Source organism: Ochotona princeps, chromosome 21 (assembly GCF_030435755.1).
Source record: "Ochotona princeps isolate mOchPri1 chromosome 21, mOchPri1.hap1, whole genome shotgun sequence".
Classification (NCBI taxonomy): Eukaryota; Metazoa; Chordata; class Mammalia; order Lagomorpha; family Ochotonidae; genus Ochotona; species Ochotona princeps.
Window position 1 is genome coordinate 661313 of NC_080852.1, and position 12919 is coordinate 674231.

Here is a 12919-nt window from a genome sequence, read left to right on the forward strand (position 1 = left end):
GTCATCATCTGTTCTGTATCAGCCTCCCTTTCAAGGCCAAATTTCCTCTCTGTCCAGCCAGGCAATGGGAGTCAACGGGAGGTCTCCCCATGGAGTTTCACACTTCCTTTATGTCATCTCTTCCGGCACCCCACATGAAGAGAGAGATGGTCCTGAGCCTCTCACATGCTTAACCAACTTAAGAATATTCCTGGGTGCTTCAAGACTTAAAACTTGAGTGCACATGTATGTGAGAAATCAGAATCAGTGTTTGCTAGCTGTCACTGTAGCCTTGAATGTCACTGTCAACTGGAGCCCTGGCCTTACTGTAGGCCCTTACTTTGCTCCTGCTATGCTCTCAAAGACCAAAGCAATCACCCTAGCTCTTGCTTGCAGCCAGAGTCCCCATGAGCAGGGGGAGAAAAAGAGCATAGGACCAACAGCAGGCTAGTTTATCTCCACTAGAATACAGTCAGAAACGTTTCTCTTTCCCACAACCATATATGTTATTTTGTTGCTTCTTTTTCTATCTTGTTTCTTTCTTAAAGCCTTACTGGACAGTCTTCACCAGTCGTTCACACATGTTCCAGCCCAAGTCTCCCCACTAAGATCATACAACAAAAGGCTGGAATGTTTGGACTGAATACAAGTGACCGTAGCTCCCTGCCAAAGCCAAATGGACACTTCATCCGAAAATGATGGGAATGCGGAGTCTGCTCAGAAGGTCAACACTTGCCACAATGATCCATCTGCCAGCACAGAGGCACCGCGAGAATCTCCTCAAGACCCACCCTCAGAGATTGCATATTCCAGTGAGCTTCAGGAGGAACTCCAGCCATCCTTTCTTTTATTTATTTATTTATTTATTTAAGATTTATTGATTTTATTACAAAGTCAGATATACAGAGGAGGAGAGACAGAGAGGAAGATTCTCTGTCCGATGATTCACTCCCCAAGTGAGCCGCAACGGGCCGATTGGCGCCGATCCAAAGCCGGGAACCAGGAACCTCTTCCGGGTCTCCCATGCGGGTACAGGGTCCCAAGGCATTGGGCCGTCCTCGACTGCTTTCCCAGGCCACAAGCAGGGAGCTGGATGGGAAGTGGAGCTGCCGGGATTAGAACCGGCATCCATATGGGATCCTGGGGCGTTCAACGCGAGGGCTTTAGCCGCTAGGCCACGCCGCCGGGCCCTATTTATTTATTTTTAATTACATATGTTATGTGACACAGTTTCATAGGTACTGGGATTCTCCCGAACCCTCCCCACACTTTCCCCCCTTGGTGGATTACTCCACTTTGTTACATAACCACAGTTCAAGTTCAGTTGAGATTCCCTCATTGCAAGCATAGAGTCCAGCATCTTATTTTGCAGTCTAGTTCAACTGTTTCTTGGGGAGACCCTTCCAACATGCCATCAGCAAAAATTTACATCATGATGGGATTGACACAGTAATGAGTTATCAGTATTTTAAAAATAAATGCGAGTTCTTAACCACATTCTGTGACTGCCTCATTGACATTTCAGTCTTAGTTTATACACAGCATATAACATAACATTTTTAACATAACATGTTTTACATAACATCATATCATCTTAAATTAAGGCAAACATGTGGTATCTAACCTTTTGGGATTGGTTCATTTCCCTTAGCATTATGGTTTCCAGTTTGGCCCATTTGGCCACAAAGAACTGCATTTTGTTTTTTTTTTTTTTAATAGCTGAGTAGTATTCCATGGAGTAGATGAACCATAGCTTTCTTATCCAATCCTCTGTTGATGGGCATTTTGGCTGCTTCCATGTTTTTGCAATTACTGATTGTGCTGCTATGAACATAGGAGTGCATGTTGGTTTCTCATAAAACAGGTGTTTTGGATATATTCCTAGGAGTGCTATTGCTGGATCATACGGTATGTTGATTTTGAGTTGTTTGAATGTTCTCCATACTGATTTCCATAGAGGCTGTACCAGCCTGCAGCCCCACCAGCAGTGGAGTACGGTTCCCTTTTCCCCGCAACCTCGCCAAGTGTTGTTGGTGCTTTTATTCATGTGGGCCTTATTGCCAGGGAACTTGAGCATTTTTTCATATGTTTATTTGCCATTTGGGTTTGTTCCTTTGTGAAATGTCTGCCCATTTCCCGTGCCCATTTCTTGAGTGGCTTGTTTGTTTTGGCATTTTGGTTGTTTTGCAGTTCTTTGTATATTCTGGAGATTAGCCCTCTATCACCTACGTAGTGCGCGAAGATCTTCTCCCATTCTGTGGGTTGCTTTTTTACTTTGTTGATTGTTTCCCTTGCTGTGCAGAAGCCTCTTAGTTTGATGAGGTCCCATTTGTTTATTCTGGTCTTGATTGCTATCGCCTTTGGTGTCCTTTTTAGGAAGTCAGGACCTACCCCTAGATCTTGCAGAGTATTTCCAACATTTTCTTCCAAAAGTTTGAAAGTTTCTGCATGTAGGTTTAGGTCTTTTATCGATTTAGATTTGATCTTAGTGTATGGTGAGAGATATGGGTCTATCTTTTTGTTTCTGTAGGCTATCAACCAGTTGTCCCAACAACATTTATTGAACAGACCTTCCCATTTGTCCTTTTGTCAAAGATTATTTGGCTGTATCTGTGTGGGTTTCCTTCCGTTGTTTCTATTCTGTTCCACTGATCTTCCTCTGTATTTTTGTGCCAGTACCAGGCTGTTTTTATACCCACTGCCCTATAGTATGTCCAGAGGTCTGGAACTGTGATTCCCCCTGATAACTTCCTGTTCTTCAGGATGGTTCTAGCTATTCGTGTTTTTTTTTTGTGTTTCCAGATGAACCTTTGGATCATTGTTTCCAGCTCCATGAAGAATGCTGTGGGTACTTTAATTGGGATTGCGTTGAATGTATATATTGCTTTTGGCAGTATAGACATTGTATGAAAACCAATGAAAACTCTGACACAGCATTCCAAAATTTGTGGGACACAGTCAAAGCAGTACTACAGGGTAAATTGATCGCAATAGGAACTCATGTCAAGGCCGAAAAGAGGCACCAAATACAGGAACTAAACACACACCTCCAGGATTTGGAAAAATAGCAGCAGAAGAGCTCCACACACAACAGGAAACAAGAAATCATCAAAACAAGGGAGGAAATTAATCAGAGAGAAATCCAAAAACTATACACAAAATCAATGAATCAAAAAGCTGGATTTTTGAGAAGAGAAACAAAATAGACACCCCGCTGGCCCGACTGACAAATAGAAAAACAGGAGAAAGCAAGAATTAACAGCATCAAAGATGAAAAAGGCAACATAACAACAGACACTGCAATCATTAAAAACATAATCAGAAATTACTACAAAGCACTGTACTCCAACAAATCAGAAGACCACCAAGAAATGGAAAAGCTCTTAGACTTCTACCACCTGCCAAAACTTAGCCCAGAGGCAACAAATGACCTGAACAAATCCATAACTGAAGCAGAGATTGAATCAGTGATTAAAGGCCTCCCAACAAAGAAAAGCCCAGGCCCAGATGGCTTCAATGCACAATTCTACAAAACATTCCAAACAGAACTAACCCCAATCCTCCACAAACTCTTCAAAACAGTAGAAAAAGAAGCAACTCTTCCAAACTCATTCTATGAAGCCAACATTACCTTAATCCCAAAACCGGACAGAGAACCAACAGAGAAAGAAAACTAGGGACCTATTTCTCTGATGAACATTGATGCTAAGATTCTCACCTAAATCCTAAACAATATAATTCAAAAAATCATCTGGCAGATCATTCATCCTGATTCAGTAGGATTCATCCCTGGAATGCTAAAAACCCTAACCAAGGTAGGCATAGATGAAAAAATCCACAACATAATCAAAGCAATATATGAAAAACTCAAAGCCAGCATCATACTGAATGGAGAAAAACTGGAACCCTTCCCACTGAGATCTGGAACAAGACAAGGATGTCTGCTTTCTCCACTGCTGTTCAACATATTCATAGAAGTACTCACTGAGGCCATAAGACAAGAGAAAGAAATCAGAGGACTCCAAATGGGAAATGAAGAAGTCAAGCTTCCACTATATGCAGATGACATGATTCTTTATGTAGAAGAGCCAAGAGACTCAATACAGAGACTGCTAGAACTTATACGAAAGTTTGGTAGAGTGACAGGATACAAAATTAATGAACAAAAATCAATAGCCATCCTTTCAAAGGGACTTTTGATGAGTAACCCCTCCCTTCCCTTTACTCTTGTGTCACCACTCAATGTCTAGCCAATCCATTAATCAGTTTCTTTTGCAGGGCTAGCAGCCTCCCATTCTTCCCCCCACCAAACTGAAACCACCACCAAGAGAACACCGTGCCCAAACTCAGCTTGAAGAATCAAAAGGGAGAAATGTCCTTGACTCCTACTGGCCTCCACAGCCACCTGACCTCACTCTTTGTGGACTTTGGATGGCAGCTCAATGTGGGGCCCTGACAGTTGCTGCTACTTTTCATTGAATACCTGGACATCACTCTGACCCAATCACCACCACTCAATTCGGCCTCCTTTCTCCCAACCCCTAAGGAGCCACTCACTACACACCCCTGTCCTCAAATTACTGATTTTTATTTGTCTCCTAGGGACAGCCTACAGGATAAACTTCTCCCATCACCTGATCTCACACTCTTCGTGGATGGCAGTTCAGTGTGCAGGCCTGATGAACATCACTGTGTGACCTATGCGACAGTGACCTTGGACTCCATGCTTGAGGCACAGTGCCTCCCCCAAGGAACTCCTCCCAAAAGGGCTGAACTGTATGCACTGATTCAGGCGTGAACATTAGCTCAGGGAAAATGAGTCAATATCTACACTAACTCCAAGCATGCTTTTCTCATTGCTCACTCACACTCAGACATCTGGCAGGAGAGAGGATTCCTCCCCACCAAGGGTAATCCTATTGCTAATGCCTCTTTGATGAACAGATTTCTCCAAGTTCTCTGTCTCTAAACACAAGAGATAATTCTTCACTGCCGGGGACACCAGTCTTCAATGTACCCAGTGACACAAGGCAACAAGAAGGCTGACCAAACTGCAAAGCATGTGGCAAACCCAAGAGCAAGTACCCCATAATCTTCCTTTCTACTTCCCTTAAGCCTACCTACTCTCAACAGGAACGACAGGACCTGCTCACTTCCGGTGCCCAGGAACATCAGAGGCTGGATCTTCACGGGCAACAAGATAGCACTATCTTCTCATGCTGCCCTGCTCCTCCTCACTGATATCCACAATTCTCTGCATGTGGGGCCTGACTCCTTATTCCGGTTTCTTACCTCATTATTCTCGTGCCCTAATACATGTGGACTTCTCAAACAGATCCATGCTTCATGCCCAACTTGCTCCGTATTTTCCTCACAGGGAGCACTTAAACCAAGGGCACCCACTCAAAAACTTAGAGGTGATCAACCTGGGGAGGACTGACAAATAGATTTCACCCATATACTGACACAGAAGAAATTCATTACCCTACTTAAAAACAGGACTCCTTTTCCAGTTGGGTAGCAGCATTTCCAATGGCCAAGGAGACATTAGCAATGGTGGCAGAAACCCTACTTAACAACATCATTCCCAGGTTAGGATTGCCTCTGTCTATCCAGTCTGCCAATGGGCCGGCTTTCATGTCACAGATCACCCAACAAGTCTCAGAGGACTTATCCATCACCTGGAGCTCAGATCCTCATGGGTGGATGGATTCCCCTGGGCTCTAATATACATCAGGGTCAGGCCTAACAAGCCCCTTGGATGGAGCCCATTTGAGCTGATGTATGGCTGACCCTTCCTGCTTACCCACCAGCTCCCTACAAAGTCTCCTCCCTTGGCTAACTGTTTCCCTTCTCTGACTCTGATTCTCAAGCTTCTCCAAGAACATGCAGACCCGTGTCTCCCGTGTCCTGACCTGAATGCATCAGTGGACCCGGATGCCCTTCCTCTCCAACCCGGAGACTCGGTTCTACTCAAGACTCTTCACCCAGACTCACTACAGCCACGGTGGACTGGGCCTCACATGGTGATCCTTACCATGCACACTGTGGCCAAACTTCTTGGTCACACCTCCTGGTGCCATTGTTCCCATCTAAAACCTTTCCAAACCTCTATCTCATCTCAGTGGAAGGTGCAACAGACAGGGCCTACCACACTAACCATTCAATGCCAAAGTGCCTCCCCTGCCTCCGACCCTACTCCTAATAATTCTCTACCTCACATTAACCAAACAGATGAAATAATTCGCACAATTCAAGCAGCAACTTCAGTCTCGATATTAAGGCATCCACACTCATATCATGGCTTATTCCAATACTCTTTCTGCTAGTAATTATATGTCTCTTATGAACCCTTGCCCCTTGTTTTCCAAGGTTCTTTCAGAGGAAAATTCATAATGCCCCATGGACTGCCTTCAACTAGATGCTGCTCCACCCCTACACTCTGGTGCCCATGGAGCTTCTTCCGGACCTCACACAGAGACAACAACCCCCTTCAGCAGGAAGCAGCCAGATCAATTTCTTCGCCCTCTTTCCTATTACCAAGAGGCTGGAATGATGGCTACCAAGGTGGCCAGAGATGGGTGGAATTTACCTCCAAAAAACCCAGAATGAATGGTGGAATTCTGGCGGGCCCCTCAGGCACTGAGACCACTGTTGCAGCAATGAGGGGTACAGACCCATATTCCCCCACCAATAAGGGCCGAGGCGACCCCCGTTTCAGTTTCCATGTCAAGGAGAGTTTAAAAGGGCCCCTTCCCCATCTCTTCCATGCTCTTCTTCCTCTGTAGCCCACACCTTCCTGTCTGTCCTTTCTGCTGCATGGGGAAGTGAAGCCCGTGAAATAAAGGCCATCTAAATTATTTTCATATATTTGGCTGAGTTACTCTTTCCCTGGTAGTACGCGAATCTAACATTTGGTGAGCGGCGAATCTAACAATAGTTGATGCATGCATACACTCAACTGAAATCTTTAGCATTAATATTTTTAAGATTTATTTTGTTTTTATTGCAAAGTCAGATATACAGAGAGAGACAGAGACAGAGAAGAAGATCTTCCATTCATGGATTCACGCCAACAGTGACTGCAACATCCAGTGCTGCGTGGATCTAAAGTCAGGATTCCTCCAGGTCTCCCGCATGGGTGCAGGGGCCCAAGGCTTGGGACCATCCTCAACTACTTTCCCAGGTCAGAAGCAGTGAGCAGAAAGAGTAGTAAAACTGCCGGGGTTAGAACCGGTGCCCATATGGAATCCCAGCACATTCAAGGCAAGGACTTCAGCAGCTAGGCCACCGCACCTGGGCCAGCATTATTACTTAATATAAATAGTTTTGTAATATCCAATAAAACCATGGTTTTCCTACATGAGCTAAATATTCTGTTAGAGGGATAACAAAATCACTAAAATGAGAGCTATTGTTACATTATCTTAAGGAAATTCATTTATTTAACTGGTTAGGATTTTGACTTTAGTAACCGCATACAATTTGTTAGTAGGCTTGTGAGTTTTATGTACAGTGTTGATTCTGAAATAGAATTTCAGATGTGGTGTATTTCCTGAATTTAGTAGCATTCATGTGGAAGTCACTTTCATTGAAAAGAGAGTCCAGCTGCTAGGCCTGACTGCTCATATAGCTCAGCCTTGTGTGGTGAGGGGCTGTGGTGGCCTGTGGGAAGTGTTAGGGGCTGGGAAGAACAGGACACCAGCTTGGCCTCAGGGAGAAAGGGGTGTTGGAGGCCACGCTCTGGGAGGCGCTGGGAAGGAGTCAGTGTTTAAAGCTGTGTGCCCATCTGGCAGCCAGCCTCAGATCCAGCCCAGGTGCGAGAGGCCTGTGGCACCAGGGCGCCTTGGCAGCGGCTGGGATGGAGCAGCGCTTCTCACCTTCCCAGAAGGTTTGTCAGTCGGATCACAGCAGCAAGGACGGGAGCCGGTGGGCGGACTTTGAAAAAACAGTTAAGAACACCTCTCCAGGGACACCAGTCAGCAGGTCCTGCTTCTGACTCTACAAGGCGTGCCAGATTGGCTGGGAGCAAAGACTCCATTTCAAGAACTCCGGACTTGTAGGTGGCCTGAGCCTTCCAAGAACCCGGCTTTCCTTGTCTGTGACTCAGTTTGGGGAGGACACATATAAGGGTCCACAGCTCACCTGGAGGGGACCGCCTTTAGGACGCCTTTCTGCCTCCCCATGGCACTACCTGGATCCTCTCACACCCAGGCCTAGAGCCTGGAGCCTCCTGCTCCCACAGGAGACACCAACTCCCCAATTTTGGGACTCCAGGAGCCAAAGGGCGCTGGCGCCCCGGGAGCCCCGGTCTGTGCTGGGTTGCCCCAGGAAAAGGTGAAGCAGCCCATGAACGCCTTCATGGTGTGCAGCTCCGCTCAGCGCCGCCAGATGGCGCAGCAGAACCCCAAGATTCACAACAGAGATCTCCAAGCGCCTGGGCGCTCAGTGGAAGCTGCTGGGGGAGGACGAGAAGCGGCCCTTTGTGGAGGAGGCCAAGCGGTTCCACGCCCGGCACCTGCGTGACTACCCCGACTACAAGTACCGACCTCGGCGCAAGACCAAGAACACCAGCGCTGGGCTAACGAGCTCCTGCCAAGGAAACGGCAGCCAGCCCTGGGGACCAGGTTTCGTGACCACCCCAGTGAGCAGGGTTTTTTGGTACCAACGCCCCATCTATTCAGCCTACCTGCCGGGTCAGTACAGCTCCTCCCACTACAAAGCCGAGGCGCCCCCGCCCTGCTCTGTCCCTCAGAACGACCCAGAGCAGCTCAGAGCCCAGCTGCTGCCTTCCTACAACCCCTACCCATCCCTGCCTCCCCTGCTCACTACAGTTCCCCGCTGCCCGGCGCTCCCCTGCCCCTCACCCACCTCTGACCCACATGGATGTGGATCTAACAGTAGGACCGCCCCCCCCGCCCCCCACACCTGTTTCTATAAAGCAGTCTTGAATTAGCCAAAAAAAAAAAAAAAAAAATAGAGTCCAAACATTTGGGGTGTCTTCCATGACCTCTAATCTTATGATACAAATCTTTTAACAGGCTGATACCAGGACTCTATGGTCATAAAAACAACTCAACTGTAGTCAGTTTTCCTGCTCCATTAGGAATAGTGTATCTGACAGTAGGAAATTGTATGTGTGTGGAACAAAGCCATTCATTTCGAGATGACTGCTAGAGTTTAGACTGTCATGAGAATAGTTGGCTTGCAAAGCTCCCTGATCATTTGTCAAAAAACATTTTGTGTATTTATTTCCACAGAGAATTGCATATTTTGGTGCTCAATCACTCCAGCCAGCAGAGCCAGTACCATGGACAGGGCGAGAGTCTGGGGATGAAACACCCACAGGAGACCAGTGATGGTAGAAGCCTCTGTGAAGTCTCCCATCACTGCTCCTTGCCCTCTCTTTATGTACTCTCCCCTCCACATCTTCATTTAGCAGGAGATTGGATACAAATGAGTCCAATTAGTCTAGGTGTTTTGAGCCACAAGCCCAGTTTCCGTTGCTGCCCAGCTTAACGAGCGCTAATTAACTCCTTAGCCGACAACACTCAATAGATCCTAAAATACCTATTTAACCTTCAGAGCTTCTCATTCAGCAAATGCCAATACACTTGCTTAGTTTGCTTATTTGTTGCTATAATTACATCCTTTTTTTGTCAAACTTGTTCATGTTTCATTTTAAGTTGGGAGCTAGAAATGCTATAGTAAACTATATATTGTTCTAATTCTCCCTGATAGCAATTGTTTCAGCACCTGTTTCATTCTTTCAAAAATCTATTTTGCATCCTGTTCTCATATCTGGACTAGTGTTGTATTTTATAGCCACTTCCTTTATCATGGCCATTTACTTCATATTTATGTTTGATATTTGTCATCTGCTATAAATATAGCAATAAATGGTCCATTTGTATAGACTGAGATTATTATTTACTATATTGATACAGCAATTAAGAACAAAGCAAAACAAACATAAGAAGCTTTTGGTATATTTAAAATCTTTAAGTTCAGGATCAAGGTCAAGGAAATTTTAACCAAAAGCAGGCACAAGAAAAACTGATTATGTCACGAAATTATCAATGTTGATATTTCTGATGATATGGCCTAAGTAATTGTTATTATTCTCAATATATTTATAATCAATAAACTATTTTATAATCAAAATTAGAACTTCAACTTTGGAAATGTTGGATCACCATCTGTAACCTTTACCAACAGGTGTTTGTTGAGCTGAATGCCTTTCTTTAGGGGAAGCAGGAATGAAGGCTGTGGTTCAACTGTGTCTCTGAAGAACCCCAGAAGCACAGGCAATTCAAGCAAAAATAAACCAGTGTGATTGCCTGAAGCTCAGGAGCTTTTGCACTGTAATGGAAACCTTCCACAATGTGAAGGGGACAACAAGAGTGAGAGACACATTGCATTATTATGTGACTGCAACTCAACAACAAAAATGAACACCAAATGTGCCCAACTGGAAACCATAATGCTAAGGGAAATGAGCCAATCCAAAGGGTTAGATACCACATGTTTGCCTTAATTTAAGATGATATGATGTTATGTATAACATGTTATGTTATGTATGTTATGTTTTATGTTGTGCATAAACTAAAATTGAAATGTCAATGAGGTGGTCACAGAAGGTGGTTAAGAACTCGCATTTATTTGTTTTTTTTTATTTATTCATTTTATTACAAAGTCAGATATACACAGAGGAGGAGAGACAGAGAGGAAGATCTTCCGTCCGATGATTCACTCCCCAAGTGAGCCGCAACGGGCCGATGCACGCCGATCCGAAGCCGGGAACCTGGAACCTCTTCTGGGTCTCCCACGCGGGTGCAGTGTCCCAATGCATTGGGCTGTCCTCAACTGCTTTCCCAGGCCACAAGCAGGGAGGTGGATGGGAAGTGGAGCTGCCGGGATTAGAACCGGCGCCCATATGTGATCCCGGGGCTTTCAAGGCAAGGACTTTAGCCGCTAGGCCATGCCGCCGGGCCCAAGAACTCGCGTTTATTTTTAACGTATTGATTACTCAATACTATGTCAATTAATTCCATAACAATGTAAATTGTTGCTGATGGTATGTTGGAGCTTTTAATTGATCGGGATGATACTCTGCTGGCTCTTCTTTTAGACCAGAGAGGGTCTCCCTAAGAAGCTGTTGAACTTGACAGACAATAAGATGCTGGACTCTGTGTTTGGTAAATGCTTGCAATGAGGGAATCTCAACTGAACTTGAACTGTGGTTATGCAACAAGGTGGAAGAATCCACCATGGGAGGGGCAGGCTTTGGGGAGGGGGTGGGGGAAGAATCCCAGTACCTATGAAACTGTGTCACATAACAGAATGTAATTAAGGAATAAATTTTAAAGAATAATAAATAATTGTTCCCCAAAAACGATGAACAACACAGTTAAGAAATGGTTAAAGGACAGAAACAGGCAATTATCAAAGGATGAAATAGAAATGGGCAAAACTCAATTAAACATGCCATCGAAAAAATGCAAATAAAAACCACAGTGATAATTTTAAATCCCTCCAGAATTGCTCCCACCTGAAAATCAAACACCAACTAATGCTAATGAGGATGTGTGGGAAAAGTTACCCCGCCCACTGACTGTGTGATGCAAATCTGTGCAACCATTTTGGAAGACAGTTTAGAGATCTCTTACAAATCTGAAAACAGACCTAAAGACTCAGCCATCACACTCCTGAAATTTACCCACGTGACATCCACATTCAAATTACTGGACATGTTTATTGCAGCTCAGTTCACAAGGAGTAAGCTAGAGAATCAACCCAATTTCACCCAGAGATGACTAGATAAAGAAAATGTGGTCTATATAAACTTTGAAATACAATACACAGTCATCAAAAGCATGAGACACTATCTTTTGTGACCAAAAGATTAAAATGGAAACCATGATGCTTAGTGAAACAAGCAAATCACAAAATGACCAATATCAGCTGTGTTCCCTGAGCTGTGGTAGATAAACGCAGAATACAAAAAATACAAACACACAGCGTTCTGTGTGAGCAAATGGGCATTTTGAGATTTGATTTTCACAATGTTCTTCATTCTTGAGAAATTCTTTCTCTCTTTATTTGTTGAATGCTTTACCTAATGGTGCTTCAAGCCTAGAAATTGGAAGAGAAATGAAGTATTTCATTGGGAAAGTTTTTAAACAATGAGAGGAGCATGGTGGGAACATGAGCAGGAGGAGAGGGAGGGAAGAAAATATCATTTGCTTCTAAATTTCAATTGTTAAATGCACCAACAATGTTCACCTGACAAACATGCAATCTAAACAAGAAGAGCAAAGCCATGAATGAAGTAGCAGAGTAAACTCCATGTGAGAACTTGAGCAGAGAGCAGCGCATAGAAGCAGGTGTGTGAAGGCAGTGTAACCTCTGTGCTAAAGATGAACATGCCACCATGATGCACACGTCAACACTAATATAAAATAGAGTTAGTAAAAACAAAAGAAAAAAATGAAGGACATGTCTGTATCCGTATTGTTGCAAATGCAGTTTTGTGAAGTTTTTTTTTTAAGTAACATAATGTAACTGACAGAATATATTTCATTTCTTTTAAATGTAAACAACTATATCATGTTTTTCACAATTCAGGATATGTCAGTATTTCGTGTGACTGCACCACACTTGAATCATCCATTTTTTTGCCTGTAGAATATTCTTTAGTAGTTTTAAGTTTGTGCTATCATGAAAGATAGAATTGGATTTTTAGTTACATATCTGTAGGAGAAAATACTCTACATTAAAACTTCCCACTTCAACAATGCTCAATTTTCCAAACTGCTTGCCTTTAATTGTATCTTCATGGTAATTGTTATGGGGCGCAGCCAGTGATAGCCAGCACCCATTGACAGTGGGGAAATGAAATTTGGCTGAGTCCCCTATCCTCTGTCCTGAAGGTGGGTCC

General features: G+C 44.2%; 1 pseudogene; it reads left to right on the plus strand.

Moving 5' to 3' along the window:
- Window positions 1-8163: 8163 nt before the first annotated feature.
- Window positions 8164-8856, plus strand: LOC101522856 (protein SOX-15-like; annotated as a pseudogene).
- The last annotated feature ends 4063 nt before the right edge of the window (window positions 8857-12919 follow it).